The sequence below is a fragment of the Schistocerca serialis genome, chromosome 4, assembly GCF_023864345.2.
Source record: "Schistocerca serialis cubense isolate TAMUIC-IGC-003099 chromosome 4, iqSchSeri2.2, whole genome shotgun sequence".
In the NCBI taxonomy this organism is placed as follows: Eukaryota; Metazoa; Arthropoda; class Insecta; order Orthoptera; family Acrididae; genus Schistocerca; species Schistocerca serialis.
Window position 1 is genome coordinate 154,402,084 of NC_064641.1, and position 25,021 is coordinate 154,427,104.

The following is a 25,021-nucleotide window of genomic DNA, read 5'->3' on the forward strand; positions in this document are numbered from 1 at the left end:
TCGTAACTGGTCTTAATGTACTGGATACTGGTACTGGGACAGAGTTGAGCTGATCCGCACGTATCGCGTTGGAGCTGAACCCACAAATGTTGTATCGGGGAAAGATACGGTGGTCTTACTAACCACGATAGTACCTCAACATCATGTACACAGTTCATAGAGACACGTAACATGTGCGGACGAGCACTGTCTTGTTGAAAAATGGCACTGTCGCATGAGAGTCAGCACACGAGACCGCAGGGTGACTGTGCCCTCAGAGTTCCCTGTCACCACCAGCCATGAGCTGAATTACCAGATGGCTCCCCACACTATGACGCCATAGGTAACACTGCTGTGTCTCTCCAAGCCACTGGAAGAAAGAAACCTCTCCCCAGGTCGCCGCCATACTTCCAGACGATGGTCATCCGGAGTCGTGCAGAACTGCAGTCCATTGGTGAACGCAGTGCGACGCCATTCATCTGCAGCTCATGCTTCCCGGCCGCTGCACCACTCCAAACACAGTCGGTTAAGTTGTGGTGTTAATGAAAGCCAAAGTACGGGCGGTAAATCCCTAATGGAACATTTGCTAGTCTCTGATCAGTGGTGTGGAATGACACAGAATGATTCAGGGATCCAGTTACTTAATCTCTGAGGGTAGGCGCAAAGGTGAAGGAGTACGAAGTCCTTGGTTCACAACAGATCAGACGCTATCGACTGGAACCTTGACGACGACTACGCCTGTCCTCAAGTTCGCGTGCAGCCTAATATCTGGTCACTGACGCAGCCCAATGCCCTACACTTTTAGACTCCACCAGCCGTCCAAATGGAGACCCACAGCTAAGTCTCTTTCAAACACTATCACGCGCTGGGAACGCTTTCTCGCACGAGTGGCCGGCGTCTCCATGTCCGCTCATAATTATAACTCAGCATCTGACACTGTTCCCCCCCCCCCCCCCCTTATATAGGGGAAGTCACTAACATTTGCCACCTAGAGTAACTCCGGAAGTCTGATAGGGGCTGAAAAGTTTGTGGGACAAATGTTGTATGGGACAACGGGGGCCATAATATGATATTGGTTTTTTGTTGGTAAGTGGGGTCACGTCAGAGAAATGAAGGTCAACTTAGTTTTTTTAAATGAGATGTTATATTTTGGTACGTATTTTCTGATAGCGGATATCGAGACGAATCCAATGATGTGTAACAGTAAGATCTTTGAAGGTCAATCAAGGTCACAAAGGTGGCATGAACGTCCATTTACAGAAGATGTTCGAAGTGATGACCATTGGTATCAATGCAGTGCTGCAATCTTCTTATCATGGACTGAGAGGTATTCCTTATCACATCGGCGCTTATCGAAGCACATGCTCTGACAATTCTCTCTCGCATATCTTCAGGTATATTTGGAACGTCTTTATAAACAATGTCTTTTACGAATCCCCACAAGAAAAAAATCCAGAGGCGTCAAGTCTGGCGAACGAGCCGGCCCCCGACACATGTCCTCCTCGTCCAATCCAACGATTTGAGAATTGTCTCTGCAACACATTTCTAGCCATCAGCGAAAAATGTGCCGGACATCCATTGTTGATACCACATTCTGTTCCTTGTTCCTAAAGCTATTTCTTCCAATAACAGACCTAATGTTTCTTGCAGAGAAATTTCCTTCGAAGAAATAGGGGCCTATAATTCTGTCCTCCAGAATCTAGTACCATACATTCACCGAGCACGGTTTTTGGTGTACAACTTGCCGCAGCCAACATGGATTTTCAGTTGCCCAATAATGCATTTTATGAAAATTAACATTTCGATGGTTCGTGAATAAAGCCTCGTCGGTAAATAAAATCAAATTAATAAATGTGTCATCCCTCTGAATCTGAAGTTGAGCTCATCGGCAGAATTTAGTGTGAGGCATACAATCCGTACCAGTTCATTCTTGGTGGAGACTGATATGGTAAGGATGATATTTATGGCGATGCAGAACACGAACGACACTACTCTGGCTCACGCCAGTGCCCCTTGCGATTTGACGCGAACTAACACAAGGATCTCAAACCAGAGTGGCAAAAGTACCAATTTCCGTTTCCTCGTTAGTACCTTTCGTTTGCCGGATATCCTTCCGATGCGTTAAAGATCCAGTTGTTCTCAATTTATTATACATATATTTAAATGTACGACGTGGAGGGTGAGTACGGTGAGGATATCTTTCAGCGCACAAGTCTCTAGCTCTCACTGAATTTCATTGGCATTCTCCGTAAATGAGGGGCATATCAACTTGTTCTTCAAAGGAATACATCATTCACATTCACTTGATTCGACGATACTAGCCTTCCCGTTCCTATTAGTGTTGTATTGCGAAACAGTCGAATGGTGTTTACATGTCAATGGCACGTTAGATGGATTCGCCGTATTCGGCGAATATTTATTATTTGCGCGATATACGAGAGAGAATTGTTAGAGCATGTGGTTCGATAAGTGCCGCAATGATATGGAATACCACTCAGTTCATGATAAGAAGATTGCACCACTGCATTAATACCTGTCATCTTCACTTCGAGCACCTTGTGTAAATGGACGTTCATCCCACCTTTTTGAACTTAGTTGACCTTCAAAGACCTTATTGTTACACATCATTGGATTCGTCTCGATAGCCGCTATTAGAAAATAAGTACAAAACTATAGCATCCCATATTTTGACTGAAGTTCAGTCTTGATCACGTCATGTATGTTTTGATGATACAGGTAACCGGTTTCGGTTCTTTCTACAAAACCATAATCAGACCCATGGCTCCCTTAGGATGGTAGACGGAGCTCTCCTCGCTGCTACGCAGTCAGCGAGGAGAGCTCCGTGTACCATCCTAAGGGAGCCATGGGTCTGATGATGGTTTTGTAGAAAGAACCGAAACCGGTTACCTGTATCATCAAAACATACATGACGTGATCAAGACTGAACTTTAGTCAAAATATAACGATTAATTGATCACTGCTTTCCAAAAATGTTTACCAAAATTATAGCATCCCATTTTAAAAAAAGAAAAACAAAAGTTGACCTTCATATTTCTGATGCGACGCCATCTAGCAACAAGAAACCAACATCATATTATGGCCCCCGTTGTCCCATGTAACATTTGTCCCACAAACTTTTCAGCTACTATCATACTTTCGGAGTTATTCTTGGTGGCAATAGTTAGTGACTCACCCTGTATATCTCAGTAGCACTGGTAGCATCATCACTAAACACGAACAGCACTGTAAGTAGGCTGTTTAGGTTTTTATGTTGGTAACGCCACGTAGCGCTCTGTATGAAAATCACTGGCTGAGTTGTGTGCAGTCTGAGGCTGGTTAGCATTGTTGTAATATTCGCTATTGTAGTGTTGAGCAGTTGGATGTTAACAGCGCGTAGCGTTGCGCAGTTGGAGGTGAGCTTCCAGTAGTGGTGGATGTGGGGAGAGAGGTGGCGGAGTTTTGAGAGCGGATGATCTGGACGTGGTTCCATCAGAGACAGTGAATTTGTAAGACTGGATGTCATGAACTGATATATATTATGACTTTTGAACACGATTAAGGTAAATACATTGTTTGTTCTCTATCAAAATCTTTCATTTGCCAACTATGCCTATCAGTAGTTAAGTGCCTTCAGTAGTTAGAATCTTTTATTTAGCTGGCAGTAGTGGCGCTCGCTGTATTACAGTAGTTCGAGTAACGAAGATTTTTGTGAGGTAAGTGATTTATGAAAAGTATAGGTTATTGTTAGTCAGGGCCATTCTTTTGTAGGGATTTTTCAAAGACAGATTGCGTTGCGCTAAAAATATTGTGTGTCAGTTTAGTGTTGATCAGAATAGGTAAAGAGCGACATGACTGAGTACGTTCAGTTCTGCTCAGCTGTTTGAAAATCAAATAATGTAAGAGGTTTATCAGCACAGTAATTCATTAATTTATCTAAGGGGACGTTGCAACACTAGAGGCCGTTATGGCTGTCACAGAGAACCGCAACTTTAATCATTAAATACCCACCTCTGGGTATATAAATGGTTCTCATTTTTTGAAAGGATGAGTATTCAGTCAAAATCTAGGCTGACAAGTGTGTCTTCTGCATTTTGCTGATACATAAGGCGCCACACACTACCGCCTTCTCTGCCGATGAGATTGTAATATTCTTTAATGACTGAAGTCGTTCCTGCTCTTCAGCCGAAACATTACACACGAGGCCTTACAAGCTGTATCATCTGGATATAGATGGATTCTCTCTCTTATGTGATGAAGTGACTGGAGAAATGATACAGAAATTGGCTGGCGAATCAAGCGACTACATTTTTCAATCTCTTCATAGGAATATATGAATCTGGGAAAATTCCGTAAGATTTTAAAATTTTCCCAAGTATCCCAATACCAAGGAAACCTAGAACTCTGCAATATGAAAAACATCGCAGTCCGAGTCTGTTGCCGCGAGTGTCGAAAATATTGACGAGAGTGGTGTGTAACAGAGTAAACAATAAAAATGTGTCAAATTTACCTGACGACTTGTTTGGAATTAGACGCAACAGAGGCAACAGGGAAGTTACGTTAATGTTACGACAGAGTGTAGACTAAATGCTAGACATAATAAAGGCTTTATTTGTGTCATTCGTAGATGTAAAAAAATCCTCTGACAATGTGAAGTGGAATATGTTAATGAAGACTACACCTAAAATATTTGTTTGCATTTCAGAGACAAGCGAGTAGTATATGAATTCTCTATAAATCAAAGAAGCATCACACAGCCAAATGGCGAAGCACGAGAGGCTTATGTACAGAAATCGTAATGTCAGGGATGCAACTTCTCACCAGTGTTGACCAACCTGTTGAAAGGGGTATGTATTTTTGCCCACTTTCATATTTTATCTGATTTCATGCATTGATAATGTTCAGAGGTTGTTAGTATCCTGTCTAGTCGAGCATTTGTCGGCTACTGGGGAAAGAATACGACGGAGCGCTATTGACTCACTTATTTTAAGATCAGAGATCCCTTCCCTTCCCTTCCCTTCCCTTCCCTTCCCTCCCCTCCCCTCCCCTCCCCTCCCCTCCCTTTGCCACAGTACGGTATGAAGTGTGGGTGAGTGATCTCACGCATACTGGTGAAGGTCAGAGGAGTTTGCTTTCCTCGAAGCATGGCGGTACCAAACTCACACAGTCCCTTTCATAGAATCTGCCGAGAGCGATATGAATCTCCGCGTTCAGGCTCTAGGCGTGCCAATCTAGCCCAACCGACCCCCGTGTGCGGTGTGGTGGGCATGTAGTCAGCACACATTAAGAACGATATAGTGTGTAGAAAATAAGAACACATTCTTGCAATTACTGGGTCTTAACTTATATTTTCCATAGACGAACAGCATTTCTATCTTCTCTCCGTCGTTTACAATGTACTCACGCAAACTTTCAGCTTAAGACGTGTAATTGAACAACCGATCTACATTTTCCGTGTGTTTCCATTTCCATTTATTTACTGTCAGCTCGAGCAAGTTGACGAACTGAGTTACCTGGGGTTCTTGTACTGTGTGCTTGTACCAGGGGGTCACTTTCGTGTTATGTTTTTAATAACATGTTTATGTGAATGGTACACTGTGATGCGTTTTTGAACAGGCCTTGAGAAAAGGAAATAGATCACCGAATAAAAATATAACGTCTTATTTTAAAAAAGGAGTAGGGCTGTTCATATCTTCGAAACGAACAACGTTACAAGGCTTAATATACCCCCGGTAACTGAACGACATTATATATACCTTTTATATTGCTTCTGGAGAAAAAGTGCTTTCGGCTCGTTGAGGCAAATGGTGAACTCTGTTTGTGAAACAACTTCAGTTTAAACTTTTCCAATGCTTTCTGAATTCTCAACGTGCTTGTGCGAAGCATTTCCCGTAACCACACAAAATACGAAGGCTATTTTTTGTGCAAAGTCCGAACGGTCGCGAAATGGATATCGCAGTGAAATTCAAAAATATTTTATTTGCAAAATTTAGCTACATCTTCCAGCCATTCCTCTACATAGCCGCCGCTCTAACTTAGAGATTGTTCGTAACGTAGTATCAACTTTCCAATACCCTCTTCATAGAAGGCAGCCGCCTGTGCTCTCCGCCAATTTTCTTCTTTGTTCTGCAGTTTGTTCTCTGTGCGAAAATGCTGTCCTCAGATCCAGTGACTCATGTGAGCAAAGAGATGAAAATCAGTGAAAGCCAAGTCTGGGCGGTATGACGGATGATGAAACACTTCGCATCGGAAACACTGCAGAAGCCTCTTCGCCACAGCTGCAGTGTGCGGCTGAGCTTTGACACAAAGACGGACAGTGCTTGATGACAACATTCCCTTTCATTTGTTCCGAATTGCCCTTCGTAGACGATTTTCTCGAATGGCTTGATGCACTTGCTGAACAAGATCAACAGTTAACACTCGCTTCCTTCCCTGGCCTCCTGCATCGTGTACATCTGCACGTCCAGATTCAAAGTCCTGCACAATTGCCGCACTTTGTTGTCACGCACGACAGTTACGTTATGTGGACTGCAAGAAGTCAGGTGGAACCTCTCAGAACGGAGAAACTGAATGACAGCGCGCACTTCACACTTGGCAGGAGACAATATTGCTCTAGGAATCTTTACATGCTCACCGTTCATTTATTTACTCTTACCCGAAATATGCGTATTACACACAGTTAAGGCTATATTCCTATTGTCCAGAACTTGACCACTTCCAACATACTGTATTTTCTGTTCCTTGATGAAGTTCGTCTTCTGTGCAGGAAGCTGGACATAGCCGGCATTGAAGCGCATGATGTATAGTCTGATCCTCTCCTAAGTAACATTGAATATCATCTTGATCAGTGTAGCACCATCTTGCCAAAATTAATCTTTGCTCTACCAACTCCAGATCTCATTCTATTCAAGGATTTCCAAAGTCGTGCATTTCTCATCATAGCCAGGAGGTAAAGCTTCAGAAACTCTTTCCCAGCCATAGGAAAGTTGGTCGTAGTCCTCCATAGTTGCAACCTACCTTTTTCACCAGCGATTCTAAGTGTCGTCGATGTTCTAAGAAAACTCCTCCGTGACAGCCGTCGCGGATGCAGTTCATATCCATACAGAGGATGGGTTCTCTCCTGCTCCATTGTCTTTACTTTCCAATTCGCACCTATTTCTCTTCAAACAGGAGGTAGTGGTATTCCTGCAAGGTGGTAAAGCCATTCGACTGCAGTGGATTTCAACTAATCTGCTATGATTCTGCAGATGTCATTGACAGCTATGTACACATGTTTGGCATGTGTTGAATTATGCGAAACAGGACATGCATACTCTGCCACAGAATAGCAGTGCGCCTTTGCAAAACTTTGTATAGTTCCATGTGACTATCCCCACTATGATCCGCCCAGTTCCCATTTCACATTGTTCCTGGTGGAAACTTTTGAGTTGCAGTTCATGCAGTGCTTCTTTAAATTAATAAATCTATTAAGTGCAATCCAAAGATATTGTTTGATCTCACACTGTTCCAGTTTGGCACCTGATCTCACTATCTTTAACTTGCGAATAGCTTCCCTGTTTCTCAAATGAAAAGCACACACTTCTGTATTTGAAAGATTTAGTTTAAGCTGGTTTGCGTTGTAGTGTCTAGAATGTTATGCAAGGACGGTCGTGAGGGTATTCCTCACTGATTCAGAATTGGTGCCCTGGATGGCTAGAGCGGTATATACACTACTGGCCATTAAAATTGCTACACCACGAAGGTGCTGTTCTATAGACGCTAAATTTAACCGACCGGAAGATGGTGCTGTGATATGCAAATGATTAGCTTTTCAGAGCATTCACACAAGGTTGCCGCCGGTGGCGAAAGCTACAACGTGCTGACATTAGGACAGTTTTCAACCGATTTCTCATACACAAACAGCAGTTGACCGGCGTTGCCTGGTGAAACGTTGTTGTGATGCCTCGTCTAAGGAGGAGAAGTGCGTACCATCACGTTTCCGACTTTGATAAAGAGCGGATTGTAGCCTATCGCGATTGCGATTAACCGTATCGCGACATTGCTGCTCGCGTTGGTCGAGATCCAATGACTGTTAGCAGAATATGGAATCGGTGGGTTCAGGAGGTTAATACGGAACACCGTGCTGGATCCCAATGGCCTCGTATCACTAGCAGTCGAGATGACAGGCATCTTATCCGCATGGCTGTAACGGATCGTGCAGCCACGCCTCGATCCCTGAGTCAACAGATGGGGACGTTTGCAAGACGACAACCATCTGGAAGAGCAGTTGGACGACGTATGCAGCAGTATGGACTACCTGCTCGGAGACCATACCTGCGGTTACCCTTGACGCTGCATCACAGACAGGAGCGCCTGCGATGGTGTACTCAACGATGAACCTGGGAGCACGAATGGCAAAACGTGATTGTTTCCGATGAATCCAGGTTATGTTTACAGCATCATGATGGTCGCATCCGTGTTTGATGATAGCGCGGTAAACGCACATTGGAAGTGTGATGGTATGGGGTGCCATTGGTTACACGTCTCGGTCACCTCTTGTTCGCACTGCCGGCACTTTGAACAGTGGACGTTACATTTCAGATGTGTTACGACCCGTGGCTCTACCTGTCATTCGATCCCTGCGAAACCCTACATTTCAGCAGGATAATGCACGACCGCATGTTGCAGGTCCTGTATGGGGCTTTCTGGGTACAGAAAATGTTCGACTGCTGCCCTGGCCAGCACATTCTCCAGATCTCTCACCAATTGGAAACGTCTGGTCAGTGGTGGCCGAGCAACTGGCTCATCACAATACGCCAGTCACTACTCTTGATGAACTGTGGTATCGTGTTGAAGCTGCATGGGCAGCTGTGCCTGTACACGCCATCCAAGCTCTGTTTGACTCGATGCCAAGGCATATGAAGGCCGTAATTACGGCCAGAGGTGGTTCTTCTGGGTACTGATTTCTCAGGGTCTATGCACCCACATTACGAGAAAATGTAATCACATGTCAGTTCTAGTATAATATATTTGTCCAATGAATACCCGTTTATCAACTGCATTTCTTCTTGGTGTAGCAATTTTAATGGCCAGTAGCGCAAAAAAACTCATGCTATTCGGAGCTACGTGTTGGTCATGCGTGTTTATACTTGAGCCAATACGCTTCCTGGCGGATCATTTTTCTGTAGTTTCAGTCGGCTACTGTACTCTCAGAACTGAAAGTGCGACGTGACACGACCAACGGGCGTACCAGAAACAGTGTGTAACACATCTGAGCAGAGCTTCATCGGAGTTTCAGAGCAACATGCCATTAACGTGTTACGGTACGAGGTCTGTTCAAAAAATTTCGAAACATTCGTAATTTCGCGCAAATGACGTGTTGGAGCGAGATGCGGTTGGTATTCCTGCACACGCCTGTGTTAACTGTGTAACTGCCGGAAGTTTCGTTGTGTGTGCGTTAGTTGCTATTCAATGCTGTATTGCGCAGAACGTTGTGTCGCACAGCTTGCGTATTTAGAGATGGCAGAGTTAGAGGAGCAACGCGTCTGCATTAAATTTCGCGCGAAACTCGAGGAAACCTTTACAGAGACACTCCAAGTGTCGCAGGAAGCCGACGGTGATGAGTGCTTGTGCCATAGCCGGTGTTACGAGTGATTCGCACGGTTTAAAATGGCCGGAACGAAGTGAAAGATGACCTCCGTTCAGGAAGCCTTCGACGTCTACTGACGTCGATCACGTCAGGAGCGTGAATGAAGTTTAGTGTGCCAATAGAAGACTGACTGTCCGAGAGTTTGCAGACGAATTTAACAATTCATTTGAATCATGTCATTATATCGTGACACCGCATCTTGGAATGCATCGTGTTACCACCAAGTTTGTCCCATGACTCCTGAGTCAAGACCAAAAAAACCTTCCCCCGCAATTTGTTAAGAGCTTACGGATCGCGCAAATGATAACGAGCGTTTCCTTAAGAGAACCATGACTGGTGATGAGACGTGGGTCTACGGTTATGATGTTGATCGTTCAGTTGGCTCTGAGCACTATGGGACTTAACATCTGAGGTCATCAGACCCACAGACTTAGAACTACGTAAACCTAACTAACCTAAGGACATCGCACACATCCATGCCCGAGGCAGGATTCGAACCTGCGACCGTGACGGTCGCGCGGTTCCAGACTGAAGCTCCTAGAACCGCTCGGCCACACGGCCGGCTATGATGTTGAGACCAAGGTTCAGTCTTCACAATGGGTCGGAGAAGATTCTCCAAGATCAAAGAAAGCTCGTCAGGTCAGGTCAAATGTCAAAGCCATGCTGATGGTTTTCTTTGACTTTGAAGGATTACTTCATAATGAATTTGTGCCACAGGGACAAACTGTTGCCGGCCTGTGTGGCCGTGCGGCTCTAGGCGCTTCGGTCGCAGGTTCGAATCCTACCTCGGGCATGGATGTGTGTAATGTCCATACTTTAGTTAGGTTTAAGTAGTTCTAAGTTCTAGGGGACTGATGATCACAGATGTTAAGTCCCCTACTGCTCAGAGCCATTTGAACCATTTGACGAACTGTTAATCAGTGGTACTATCGGGACGTGTTGCGAAGCTTGCGAGAAATGTGAGACGGAAACGGCCTGAAATGTGGGTAAACAATTCATGGCTCTTGCATCACTATAACGCAAGCGCACATTCCTCCCAGTTGGTGCGTGAGTATTGCACAAAAAAACGAAACCATTGTGCTGCCTCATCCTTCGTACACTCCACATCAAGCCTCTGCTGACCTTTTTATTTCCAAAGTTGAAAACCCCGTTGAAAGGACGAAGATTGAAACGATAGGCGAGATAATAGGAAATTCGCAGACGGCGTTTCGTGCTATTCGGCACAAGATGTGCCAAGATTTCTTCGGAAAGTGGAAACGGCGATGGGAGCAGTGTATCAGTTGTGTAGGAGAGTATTTCTAAGGAGATTATGCACAATAATTATGAGGTAAGTGTAGAAAATTTTTGTGGCCAAAGTTCCGGAATTTTCTGAACAGGCCTCGTATAGTGTGAATGCTCTTGCTGAGATGACAGGCGTTCAGTGCTCGGTGTATGAGACGGCGAGGGCGCCGACGTGGTCTTCCCGCCCAGACCGGGCCACCGGCAGCCACGTGGAGCAGGTGCGCTCTCCGGCTAATGCGATGCCTCGGGCAATCAGACTGCCTACCGCCCCCGCCGCCTCCGCAGCGCTAATTGTTAATCACGCCCGGAGACGCCGCGTCGCCAGACTGTCGCCCATTACGCGCTAAACGCCGCCTCTCGCCTCCCGGAGATAGAGCTCAGCCGCAGCCTCTAGCCGCACAACAGAATGCCGCCTTCCGCAGCCAAAGCGAATCTCCAATCTGCGACAATCTACCGCAATTTCTCCACCGAAGGAGGGCACCCCGATCTTCCATCACCTGCCACCCCTCACCTGCTGCCTCTGTATTCACCCGTTTGGGGCCGGCTATACAGTTATCAGAACCTCCCTCCGTCCCTTCCCACCCCCTTCCCCCTTATGCAGCATCAGCAGAGAATGCGCGGTACGTACGACAAGACAATCATAGTCATCGTGTGAACCTCTTCCTAGAGGAGATAGCAAACCCAAAGCTGTACACGACCGTTAGGTGTGGTGGTAGACGTTTGCAGTCCCGATGATTACTTACTTACTCACTGGTCATACCGGACTCGAGAGTCCATTACCGCAGCAACGTATTTTCGCCATCTGTCCCTGTCTTGGGCTATTTCCTTCCATTCACCTTCAATACCTAGGCTCCTCAAATCAGCCTTCACATTCTCCTCACATTTACGCCTCGGTCTCCCCATAGGACGTATTCCTTCTAGGTGCCCTACCAGTACTCTGCGCGCTGCCCTGCCCTCATCCATTCGAGCTACGTGACCCGCCCATCGCAGCCTACGTGATTTAATAATCTGATTATGTCAGGGCTTGAATAGAGTTCGTGAACCTCTTTGTTATGCAGTTTTCGCCACTCTCCGCTAATGTCATCCCTTTTTGCTCCGAAAATTTTCCTCAAAATTATGTTTTCAAATACTCGAAACGGATTATCATTTTCCACAGTGAGAGACCAACTCTCACACCCATACAGCATAACTGGTAGAATAATAGTTCTGTATATTCTAATCTTTAAATTCCTAGACAATATCCGTGATGAAAGTAATCTATTCAGTGAGAAGTAGCACGCATTTCCCGCCCGTAATCTCTTCTTCAGTTCGGATTCAATCTCATTTCTCGAAGTGATGTCCACGCCTAGATACTTAAATGTGTTCACTTTTTCAAACTGCATGTCTCCCACTCTTAATACACTCCTGGAAATGAAAAAAGAACACATTGACACCGGTGTGTCAGACCCACCATACTTGCTCCGGACACTGCGAGAGGGCTGTACAAGCAATGATCACACGCACGGCACAGCGGACACACCAGGAACCGCGGTGTTGGCCGTCGAATGGCGCTAGCTGCGCAGCATTTGTGCACCGCCGCCGTCAGTGTCAGCCAGTTTGCCGTGGCATACGGAGCTCCATCGTAGTCTTAAACACTGGTAGCATGCCGCGACAGCGTGGACGTGAACCGTATGTGCAGTTGACGGACTTTGAGCGAGGGCGTATAGTGGGCATGCGGGAGGCCGGGTGGACGTACCGCCGAATTGCTCAACACGTGGGGCGTGAGGTCTCCACAGCACATCGATGTTGTCGCCAGTGGTCGGCGGAAGGTGCACGTGCCCGTCGACCTGGGACCGGACCGCAGCGACGCACGGATGCACGCCAAGACCGTAGGATCCTACGCAGTGCCGTAGGGGACCGCACCGCCACTTCCCAGCAAATTAGGGACACTGTTGCTCCTGGGGTATCGGCGAGGACCATTCGCAACCGTCTCCATGAAGCTGGGCTACGGTCCCGCACACCGTTAGGCCGTCTTCCGCTCACGCCCCAACATCGTGCAGCCCGCCTCCAGTGGTGTCGCGACAGGCGTGAATGGAGGGACGAATGGAGACGTGTCGTCTTCAGCGATGAGAGTCGCTTCTGCCTTGGTGCCAATGATGGTCGTATACGTGTTTGGCGCCGTGCAGGTGAGCGCCACAATCAGGACTGCATACGACCGAGGCACACAGGGCCAACACCCGGCATCATGGTGTGGGGAGCGATCTCCTACACTGGCCGTACACCACTGGTGATCGTCGAGGGGACACTGAATAGTGCACGGTACATCCAAACCGTCATCGAAACCATCGTTCTACCATTCCTAGACCGGCAAGGGAACTTGCTGTTCCAACAGGACAATGCACGTCCGCATGTATCCCGTGCCACCCAACGTGCTCTAGAAGGTGTAAGTCAACTACCCTGGCCAGCAAGATCTCCGGATCTGTCCCCCATTGAGCATGTTTGGGACTGGATGAAGCGTCGTCTCACGCGGTCTGCACGTCCAGCACGAACGCTGGTCCAACTGAGGCGCCAGGTGGAAATGGCATGGCAAGCCGTTCCACAGGACTACATCCAGCATCTCTACGATCGTCTCCATGGGAGAATAGCAGCCGGCATTGCTGCGAAAGGTGGATATACACTGTACTAGTGCCGACATTGTGCATGCTCTGTTGCCTGTGTCTATGTGCCTGTGGTTCTGTCAGTGTGTTCATGTGATGTATCTGACCCCAGGAATGTGTCAATAAAGTTTCCCCTTCCTGGGACAATGAATTCACGGTGTTCTTATTTCAATTTCCAGGAGTGTATTTCCTGATCTACTACTGTTGGCATTCTAGTAGTAACCAGGTATTTAGTTTTGTCTTCACTTATCCTTAGACCTACATCTTCACTAGCCTTGATTAACGCATTCGCATTTGCTGTTGCAGATTCTTTCCTATCGCTAATGATGTTTAGTTCATCTGCATACCCTAATATCTTAATATTTCCATTTAACTGCACACCCTCTGAATTATCTGCTGCCATTCATACAATATATTCTAGGACTAAATTAAAAATGTAGTCCTAATGATGGAAGAAAATATTTTTTTTTGAACGTAGCTGCTAAGGTTCAGTGAATGTGTCAGAATTATATTAGAGCAAATAAGTCCTCGGTCACAAATATTAAGTCAAAAATTGACCAGGTTTCGACGCTACTATGAGCGTCGTCTTCAGAATTAAACTAACTCCTCTAAAACAGAATAGGTATATAAGACATTAATAAACTGAAGTGTGTACTGACTGGAAAGAGATGCAGTACTTACAAGTCACATTCTTAAAAAAATCAAAGCCGGAAAGGTGAATCATGAAAAGTTGTAAATAAGATAAGATGGCGAGCCGCTAAGGGCTGCTCGTACCTGAGTGAACACGGGTTGCAACAAAACTGAGGTGCCCACGTTAGACAATAGAAGACAATAACATCACTAACAACATTTTTCGAAAAGAAACGTATACTGACCAAATCGTGCCTGCTTCCTCTTTTCATCCAGTCTTTTTTCACTCTGCCGTCCACCGAGCCACCTCTATACCACTTTCAACAGTAAAGTTTAATGAGGAGAATAATTTACTTAAAGCCACAGCAGTCAATAATGAATATACGCCTAACATAGTGGACGATATCCTTAAAAAGAAATCTGCAAGACCTACTACGCTCAACACCTCACGCGCTGAAGTTAACCCAAAAAAGGTTCTAGGCGCTTCAGTCTGGAACCGCGCGACCGCTACGGTCGCAGGTTCGAATCCTGCCTCGGGCATGGATGTGTGTGATGTCCTTAGGTTAGTTAGATTTAAGTAGTTCTAAGTTCTAGGGGACTTATGACCTCAGCTGTTAAGTCCCATAGTGTTCAGAGCCATTTGAACCATTTTAACCCGAATAAACGTTTTCCTATTCCTTTCGTACGACCCATTTCCTATCAGATTCAGCGCATACTTCGCAACAAATACAACTGAAATATTGCATTCTCTATTAATAAAAATCTGAAGAGAAACTTCATTCATAATTTGAAATCCATTCACTCCCCTACAGAAAGTTCTGGCGTTTATAAGACCATCTGTGATACCTCCTGCTCCTATTATTTATGGGACAAATTGGACGTGCTTTCACCATCAGATATAAAGAACAAACATCTTTTGAGAAGAAACGCCATCAGTCCCCTAAATTCATCCTTTGCCGATCATCTCTTAATTACTGGACACGCGCCTAAAGCCATTGGCGACAGCAATATTCTGCATACCGAAAAGAAGGGGAGTAGGTTAGATGTTTTAGAGGAATTGGAGATTGTCAAACATCTATCTCGTCATGATGGCCTCATTCTCAACGAACAGCTGCACCTGCGAAATAAAAACTTTTTCGACTGTATAAAACCGTTGCTTGATCTCTGATTCAGATTTCCTCATGCAGTTTCCCGAAATGTTATTATCCTGTTAAGTTTTTGCTGTTTTCTAGTATGTCATAACTGACGTTTTTTTACGTTATAAAAAATGGTTCAAATGGCTCTGAGCACTATGGGACTTAACTACTGTGGTCATTAGTCCCGTATAACTTAGAACTACTTTAACCTAACTAACCTAAGGACATCACACACATCCATGCCCGAGGCAGGATTCGAACCTGCGACGTAGCGGTCGCGCGGTTCCAAACTGTTGCGCCTAGAACCGCTCGGCCACTCCGGCCGGCTTTGCGTTACAAAATGTATCTCTGTTTAAAGCAGATAAATATGTAACTTCATCTTATTATTATTAGTGCATACGTTATGCCTGAATCAGCTTCATTACAATTTCATGTGTCTAATTTTAAATGTACGGTAGCCTAGTTGTCTCTGCGGCTACTAGATGGCGCTCGTAGCAACACCACGTTTACATGCCCACACTTTCTAACGTGGGCACCTCAGTTTTGTTGCAACCCGTGTTCACTCAGGTACGAGCAGCCCTTAGCGGCTCGCCATCTTATCTTATTTACAACTTTTCACGACGTCGCCTTTCCGGCTTAGATTTTTTTGGAGTAAGTACTGCATCTCTTTCCAGTCAGTACACACTTCAGTTTATTAATGTCTTATATACCTATTATGTTTTAGAACAGTTAGTTTAATTCTGAAGACGACGCTCATAGTAGCGTCGAAACCTGGTCAATTTTGACTTAATATTTGTGACCGGGGGCTTATCTGTTCTAATATAGAAAATTTTATTACTAATGCTTGGGCGGCAGGGGGAGGAGAGGCGGTAGCGTACAGTTGCTGATCAACGGACTGCATTTTCATCTACAGAGGGTGTCCATAAAAACGTGCAAGAATTCAACAGGACGCTCTACTGAACAATTTGATTCAGGGAGCCTGGGATCGGAGAAGCCTGTTTAAGGAGATAATAGGAATATAATCACATTACTTACAGTTCACTGCAAATACCATCATGGACCCAATGAACGTACCATTTGTACTGTATCTTACAAAATGTGCTGAAACTGACGGCCATCAGCCTCAGTGCAAGCATGACATCGGCGAACACGATTGTGACGCACACTGGCAAATATCCCTGGTGTGTTTCGAAGCCGTCACAGGCAGCTACAATTATAGCAGCTAATTCCATCTCCGTGTCCACTGGGGCTTCACACAGAAGTGACGTTAGGTATCCTCATAGGAAATAATGAAGGTGACCTCTCAAGCCATGGAATAGGACCTCTCCTTCCAATCTAGCGACCAGGAAATATAGCACTCAGATGGTTGTGGGCATCCACACTGAAGTGAAGCGCTGCACCGTCATATTGTATCCACATCCTCTCACGAACAGCCATGGGCACGTTCTCCAACAACTCAGGTAAAACTATTTTCGGAAACCTCAAGTACAGGTGGCCATTCAGACGATCGGGTAGAAAATACGGCCCAGTGAGGTTGTCTCCACAATGCCGGCCCAAATGTTCACAGCAAAACGTATTTGATGGTGTGACTCTATTCCAGCGTGAGGGTTTTCTTCGTCCCACACTTGGTTTTTCACGCTGTTCAAAATACCATCACGATCAAATGAGGCCTCGTCAGTAAACAGCACGATTTGTAGGAAATGGATGGAGCAAATCTGCTCGATCAATCCGTTGTTGGAGAAACTGCAGACACAACGCGAGCCTTGGTACAAAGTCAGTCACAAAAATTGCATGGACTCTTGTGTGATGTGGTGTAAATGTTTTCGTGGAGTACTAGTCATACGCTAGTATGTGCAACGCTCGTTTCAGGCGCAATACGCTTGGTAGTTTAAGTGGGGTTCGCTGCAACACTTACCATGTTGCCAGATCACTCCTTCTTTCCAATGAACCAGTCTCCCGCATTCGTAGATCGAGAGAAATAACACTCGTCGTGACGGATGATATCTGTGAGGAAATTGCTTCCTGTATAGACTTCCAGCGACGAGAGCATTGCAACGTACTTCCTGATACATAAGGTGCATGTCAGTGAGTTCTGCGAAACTGTACCGGTACTGCTCCGAATAGCACTGAGTAATGAATGGCTCTGTCGTTAATTCATGGCACTTTCTATGATGGGAAAATGTAAATATGATACGATAGAACCACTTCATGGACAAGTGAAGTAAGCAGAACCCGCATTATGACTTCCTAGTAATCAGGCTCTTCCTCCTTGTTTCCTTGCAGGAAAATGCACATGTAAATAAACAGCACAGTACGTGTAAACCTGTGCGCATGTTAGTCGTAAATAAGCTGGTTAACAGTATGCTAGACATAAGGGAAGACAAGTTGACTTGCATATCTCCTTGCGGTTGGTTTCTCCGACCGCAGATTCCCTAACTCAAACTGTTCAGTGGAGCGTTCTCTGTGTCCTGTTACATTTTTGCACTTTGTTACGTAAACACCCTATATACTGCGCTAGCCACCCTATGGTGTATGATAGAGCGTACTTAGTGACTTGCTATCACTTCACTCCCCCTTTCCTCTTTCAGCCGCTACAGATGCGCAGGAAGAATGATTGTTGGTATACCTCCGTGTGAAATGCGAATCTAATTTTACCGTCATGCTCTTTTCACGAGGAAGGAATATTTCAGGACCGTATGCTTTTGGAAAGTTTACTGTAAACCACAGCGTGATGCAAAATGTCTCTCTCGTCTAGTAGCGTGTGCCACTAGAGTTGGATGAGCATTTCTGCGACGCTTTCCTGCTTAATAAACGAACCTGTGACGAAACGCGCTGGCTCTTCCTAGAATCCTCTTTATTTCGACTATGAATCCTATTCGTTTCGGGTGCCAGACTGGCGACTAATATTCAAGTGTATGTCGAACGAGAATTTTTTTTAATTGTCTCCTCCGTGAGTGGATTACGCTACCTCAGGATTATTAAAAATTAATCTCAGTATGGCATCTGTCGTACCTGCTATTAAGCTTGCGTCACCCTACCACTATAAATTGTTCCACATGCATACTCCCAAATATTTAACGGATGTGACTCCAGTGATTGATAGGCGTTCGTGTAATCATAGAAAAATATATCTTTCCGTCCAGTCACGCGCAATACGTAACTATACTATACTTCTTTTAACAGCAAAAATAATTAGCTGCGCACCTTTGTGAAGATAGATTGGCAAGTCATTAATATACCGGGTGATCAAAAAGTCAGCATAAATTTGAAAACTGAATAAACCACGGAATAACGTAGATAGAGAGGTAAAAATTGACACACATGCTTGTAATGATATGCGGTTTTATTAGAACCAAAAAAAAAAAAAAAGTTCACAAAATGTCCGACAGATCACGCTGGACAGCAAAACTGCTACCGTAACGGGTGAGAGGTACGCCGATATGTTACAGAATCGCATCATCCCCAGCCTGGCTGATAAACACCTGCTGGAACGTACGATGTTTATGCAGGAAGGCGCTCCACCCCACATTGCTAGACGGGTGAAAGATCTCTTGCGCGCGTCGTTTGGTGATGATCGTGCCCTCAGCCGCCACTTTCGTCATGCTTGGCCTCCCAGGATCCCAGACCCCAGCCCGTGCGGTTATTGGCTTTGGTGTTACCTGAAGTCGCAAGTGTATCGTGATCGACCGACATCTCTAGGGATGCTGAAAGACAACATCCGATGCCAAAGCCTCTCCATAACTCCAGACATGCTTCACAGTGCTGTTCACAACATTATTCCTCGACTACAGCTATTGTTGAGGAATGATGATGGACATATTGAGCATTTCCTGTAAAGAACGTCATCTTTGCTTTGTCTTACTTTGTTATGCTAATTATTGCTATTCTGATCAGATGAGGCGCCATTTGTCGGACATTTCTTGAACTTTTGTATTTTTTTTTTTTTTGGTTCTAATAAAACCCCATGTCATTCCAAACATGGGTGTCAATTTGTACCTCCCTATATACATTATTCCGTGATTTATTCAGTTTTCAAATTTATACTGACTTTTTGATCACCCTGTATATTAAGAACAATAAGGGACTCAGTATTGCACTTTATGAGACCCCACTCTTGGTACCTTCAAAGTTTCAGGAATCCGATGATTTTGTTTTTCCAGTACGTGAACTGTTTATTTCAACCTTCTGTACTCCTCCATTTAAATATGAACTAAACAATTTGTGCACTGTCGCACTAATACCACAATACGTAAGCTTATCTACAGGAATTCCGTGATTTACACAGCCAAAAGCCTTTGAGAGAGCGCAGAAAATCCCAAGTGTTAATATTCGGTTATTCGGAGTATTTAATATTTGATCAGCGAAAGCTTATATAGAATTTTCTGTTGAAAAGCCTTTCTGAAAACCAAACTGCCTTTTTGTTAGAACTTTATTTTACATATATGTGTAATAATTCTTGCATACGTTACTTTTTTCCAAGAACTTTCACAAAACTGTCAGGAGTGAGATTGGAAGGCAGTTGTTAGCATCACACCTGTCGCCCTTTTTAGGCTACAATTTAACAATGGCATCTCAGTCTATCAGGAAAAATATCGTGTTTCAGTGAGCTGTTTTGTATGTGGCTGTAACTCCTACTTATCTTTTTCAATTCTTTGTTGGAGATGTCTTCAGCTCCGTACGAGCTTTTACTTTTGAGTGAATTTATTATTTTCCTTATTTCAGTAGGAGAGATGAGATGAATTTCAATTTCATTACTTTGCATAGGTATTGCTTCTTCCACATAGAGCTTTGCCTTATCTAATGAACATTTATATTCGATTTTCTTCAAATCATTTAAAAATTATTATTAAAATTATTTTCCACCTCTGAATTTTTGTTAATAAAAGTTTCAGTCTGATGGTAATACAGTCTTCCTGTGCTCTTGGTTGTCGTATTTCCCTTTCAACAATATTCCAAATTGTTTTGATTTTACTATCGGGGCTCCTAATCTCACCCATAATAAGTATACTTCTGGACTTTTCAATAACATTCCTTAATATAGTGCAATAGTTTTTACAGTATTTTACTGTTTCTGGGTCATTATTTTTTATTGCTATTAGATACATTTTCCTTTTCTAGTTACAGTAAGCCACAGTCTTTTTACATGGTTTCTTACAATTATATTTCACTGTTTTCTTACGGAAAATGTATTCAAAAATACAAACATATCATAAAATAAAATATGAGTTCCCAGTACACCTTGTCCCAGTATAACTGCTGCAAGCTTTCCATAAAATTAGAAATCGCTAAACAGTTAACTGAATGCACCATTTTGGAGGACTGTTTTACTTTACTGTATGGAGCTATGTAATATCTGTAACTAGCTATGACTCATGATCAGAAAGACCATTCTTAACAGGATAAATGTTTATCTGATGAAATTCATTTTGACAGCATTATCTGTGAGTGTGCTGATTTCCTGTGCTACCTCCATAGGAGGATCAATAACTGATTTCAAATTGAAAGAACCGAGTAATACTTCAAGATCATTCTTCCTATCAGACTCTCAGCAAATCTACACTCGAATCAAAAGTGGTTCATATGGCTCTGAGCACTATGGGACTCAACATCTGTGGCCATCAGTCCCATAGAACTTAGAACTACTTAAACCTAACCTAAGGACATCACACACATCCATGCCCGAGGCAGGTTGGTTCAAATGGCTCTGAGCACTATGGGACTCAACTGCTGAGGTCATTAGTCCCCTAGAACTTAGAACTAGTTAAACCTAACTAACCTAAGGACACCACAAACATCCATGCCCGAGGCAGGATTCGAACCTGCGACCGTAGCAGTCGCGTCACTCGAATCCCCACAAATAATAATTTGCTTCCCTCTGTTTGACAGATAACACAGTAAGGTATCCAAATTTTTCAGAAATAGCTGAAATTTTCCCAGGCGGACCTATACACAGCTGCAATTATGAAAGTAATATTATTTGGTGTGAGTTCACAGGCACAGGCTTCTGTATGTTGCTCTACACACAATTTTTTAGTTTCTAAATTTTTCACACTATGTTAATGTTTAATGTATCTGACAACTTCTCCTTTTTCCATGTGGTCTGTACTTACTAGTGTTGAAATATTATAACCAATTACATTTACCTTTTCCATATCTGACTATGCGATGTTCAGACAGGAACAGTGCATCTATTGCATTATCTGTTTCTTAATCCCCTGATATTCTGATGCAATAGACTAACATTATTTTTCTCTGTACTTCTATAAGAATCTTGTGATATTTTAACATCTTTAATACCTGCCTGTCTGAGCTTCTCATTGTGCTTGATTCCTTTCAATGTTATATCACTGCTTTTAGCCTGAAAAAGAGATACTCCATGAGTTTCAGTGTCTCCTCCCCTTAACGAAATTTCTATCAACCCAGCCAATTTACCCTTCACTTTCCTATACCTGTACCTATATTAGGATTCTACACCTGGCCCATATAATACAGATATTGCATCATTAAATTATTACATTCCTAAATTCTAATTAGAAGTTTTCAACAGCTCTTATTAATACAGATTTGGAAAGTATAGCTTCATCATTATTTAACAATTTAAATTCATACTGTTGAATATTTACTTTCAAGTTATGACATGATACTGTATATAGAAGTAAGTTTCTTTGTTTTTCATTTTATATTTAGTTATAATGGCGTTGGTATATCAGTAATGAAACCATGATAGATCAAATCAATGATAAAGGTTCGTATGAATGATTTTAAATGCAGTGTACGATAGTTAATATGAAGTAACACGTTACGAGAGATGCTATATAAATTTCACATAGTTAAATTACGTTCATTAACGAACTCATTTTACATTAACATAACGATTGATATAAAAATCCTAATTTATTTTAAAGCCTACTTCTTTCAAGTGGTTTGTGCATTGCTTACTATGTTTCAGGTCACTATCCTTTCCCCGTAAGTGAACAGATTTTCGCTAATAAATTACTTGTTCAACACGGCATGTGTCCTTAGCTACTGGCGGATCGTTATTATACCATATAACGTAATAGTTTTATAGATTTCCCACGTTAACGCGCTGCTCTCTTTCGTTGTGTGTGTAATACCACTAACAGGTCCCTATTAATTCCACTAGGCAAACCACAACAACATTGGCACTTACAATTAAAATAGGTATTCAAGTTGTCACGTGTCAAAACTAGGTAGCATCGTTGTAGCCACTAATTTCTACTCACTCAGTTAAGATAAACACAGGATTAGTAAGCATTCCCTCAGAGCCGCCAACGGTAAGCTCCGTACCATTGTCTTAGGCTGCTACTGTGAAGTACACGTGATTTAATACTGAGTAAATTAAAGCGTATTGGCGTCCGTAGTTGGAGAGCAATGACGTACGATATGCAGTTGTACGGTTTCAAATATCAGCTGGAAGAGAATAAATTTGTTTGTTTATTTGCAGCTACATGTCTGTAGACCTGATACACAGTGAAATTACTCCTGCACAGTATCGTAACACGACGCTAGAGAAGACAAAACAAAATCATACCCCTATCTCCTCACCATCAATGCGTTGCGCCACTTCGTTTTGGCTCATCTGGTGATGCGCTACGGCACGTGAAGCGCTAATTTAAATGTATACCGCCACTAATTCTTTTTCTACGTGGTAATTGAAACTTCGGCTGTTCCTCGTAGGTGCGACATCGTTATTCGTACCTTGCATTTAGAGTATATTTTAAACTTTCCGTAATTCTTTCTTTTTCATCCGAAATTTATCGCGCACAATGCACATACAGTACAACTTGCACTGTCGACAGGAAGCAGTGATCGAAGAACAGTATGCCGGCTGTTTGTTACCTCAGACTACAGCGACCCGAAGACCGAAAGACAGGAAGACCGCCCGCGGCTAATTGCCGCTGGATCTCCGCTACGGAGAGCACAGCCCGAATTGTCTGCGTTTCGAGAGCGGAGCAACTGGCTAGCCCGCTAACCCGGCAAGCCAGCCAGAAGTTGCCGTTCAGCTGTCGCAGCGTGATCGAGAGAATGGGCATTGCGACTTCTCGAAGCGGATGGCCAACTGCAACGTCCGGCAATCGCTTCGAGGTAGCCACGGTAACTTTCTCCCGGACCTTCGTGCACGTCGGTCTACTGTGTACACTGATTGCGTTTCGTCTTGCAGCTGACTATCGAAAGCGAATCATCAGTCCCAGAGCAATATTGTGAGTTGGTATGTACGCTACAGAAAGATACGGCAATATCCGGTGAAGAAGCAAGCTCAATGGTAGACATGAGAGATTACACTAAATCAAAAGGAAAAGAGAAGTAACTAAGTAAGCCAGAAAGGCTGACATACGCAACGACAAAAGTATCAGTAAACGTAAGAAGACTATCTTTCGATCGTGAATATTATAACGTACTCAGTAAATACTGCAAGCGTGTAGCTCGCGGTACGAGTCAGCATAGTGCATAGAGCAATGACCCTGCAACACAGCATTTTCTACTACACTGAAGAGCCAAAGAAACTGGTACACCTCCCGAATATCGTGTATGCCCCCCGCAAAAGTGCCGCAACACGACGTGACATGGACTCGAATAATGCGTGACGTAGTGCTGGAGGGAATTGACACCACGAATCTCGAAGAAAAAAAAAAAAAGCTGGTCGGATATTCATGTGTTACTGTTGAGAGAATCTGCGGAAAGAGGTAGAAGGGCAGTGAAACTACCACTAGGCGCTACATGGTTGGACGTCCACGACTCTTCACAGAATGTTGCGATCGGAGGATTGTCTACTCTGTACAGTAGCATAGGTGGTGACCTGTGGCACCTCTGCCGAAAGAGCCCAATGCTGGTACACATACAAGTGAGCACACCGTTCGTCGTACATCGTTGTAGATGGAGCTCTGCAGCAGACCACCCCCACGTGTTCACATGTTGACCTAACGACATCGTTGATTACGATTGCAGTGGACACGGGACCATCGGGATTCGACTGTCGATGGTCGTCTACACAAACGCCAGATCGAAACATACAGAGCGCCACGGATGCAGGCTGGTAGGAGCAGTACTGTGCTATGGGAGACATTATGCTGCGACTGCATGGGACCTGTGGTAGTAATCGAAGACGGGCTCACAACTGCGAACCACCTGCATCCCTTTATGAAGACGGTATCTGTTCTTTCGGACATCTAATGCCACATACCTCTACAAACCTACCAACGAACTGTCGAATCCCTGATAGGCAAAGTCAGTGATTTATTTCTTTCCAAAGACGGAAAAACAAGCTATTAACCTGGCGGTCGTATTGCTTTGGCTCATCACTTCATAGCGGACGATATTTCTCCTGACACGAAACATAACGAGATCTTCTCACAAACGAACAACATTCGAAAGTGATATCTGTATGAAAAACCATCTGCTTAATGTTGCCTTATATGTGGAAGGTAGATGGCTTCGCCCCTACCTACTTTGTAAGTTTGCGCTGATACCTCGTCTATGAGTGCAAGTAATATACTTTGCTCCATCTATGGTGCGGCAATGTTAATGGTCATAATGCATACAGATTTTTGAAATAGTCTATTCAAACTGATAAAACTGAGACGATGTGCCGTCGTAACATTCACTCGTTTAGCGAATTTATAGCCAAACAGTATTCATCCAAAGAGTCGCTTCGTGTATTTTCGTCAGATCAGAAACTGGTGGCTAAATTCAAACGTGGTCATACTCCCCTAGAG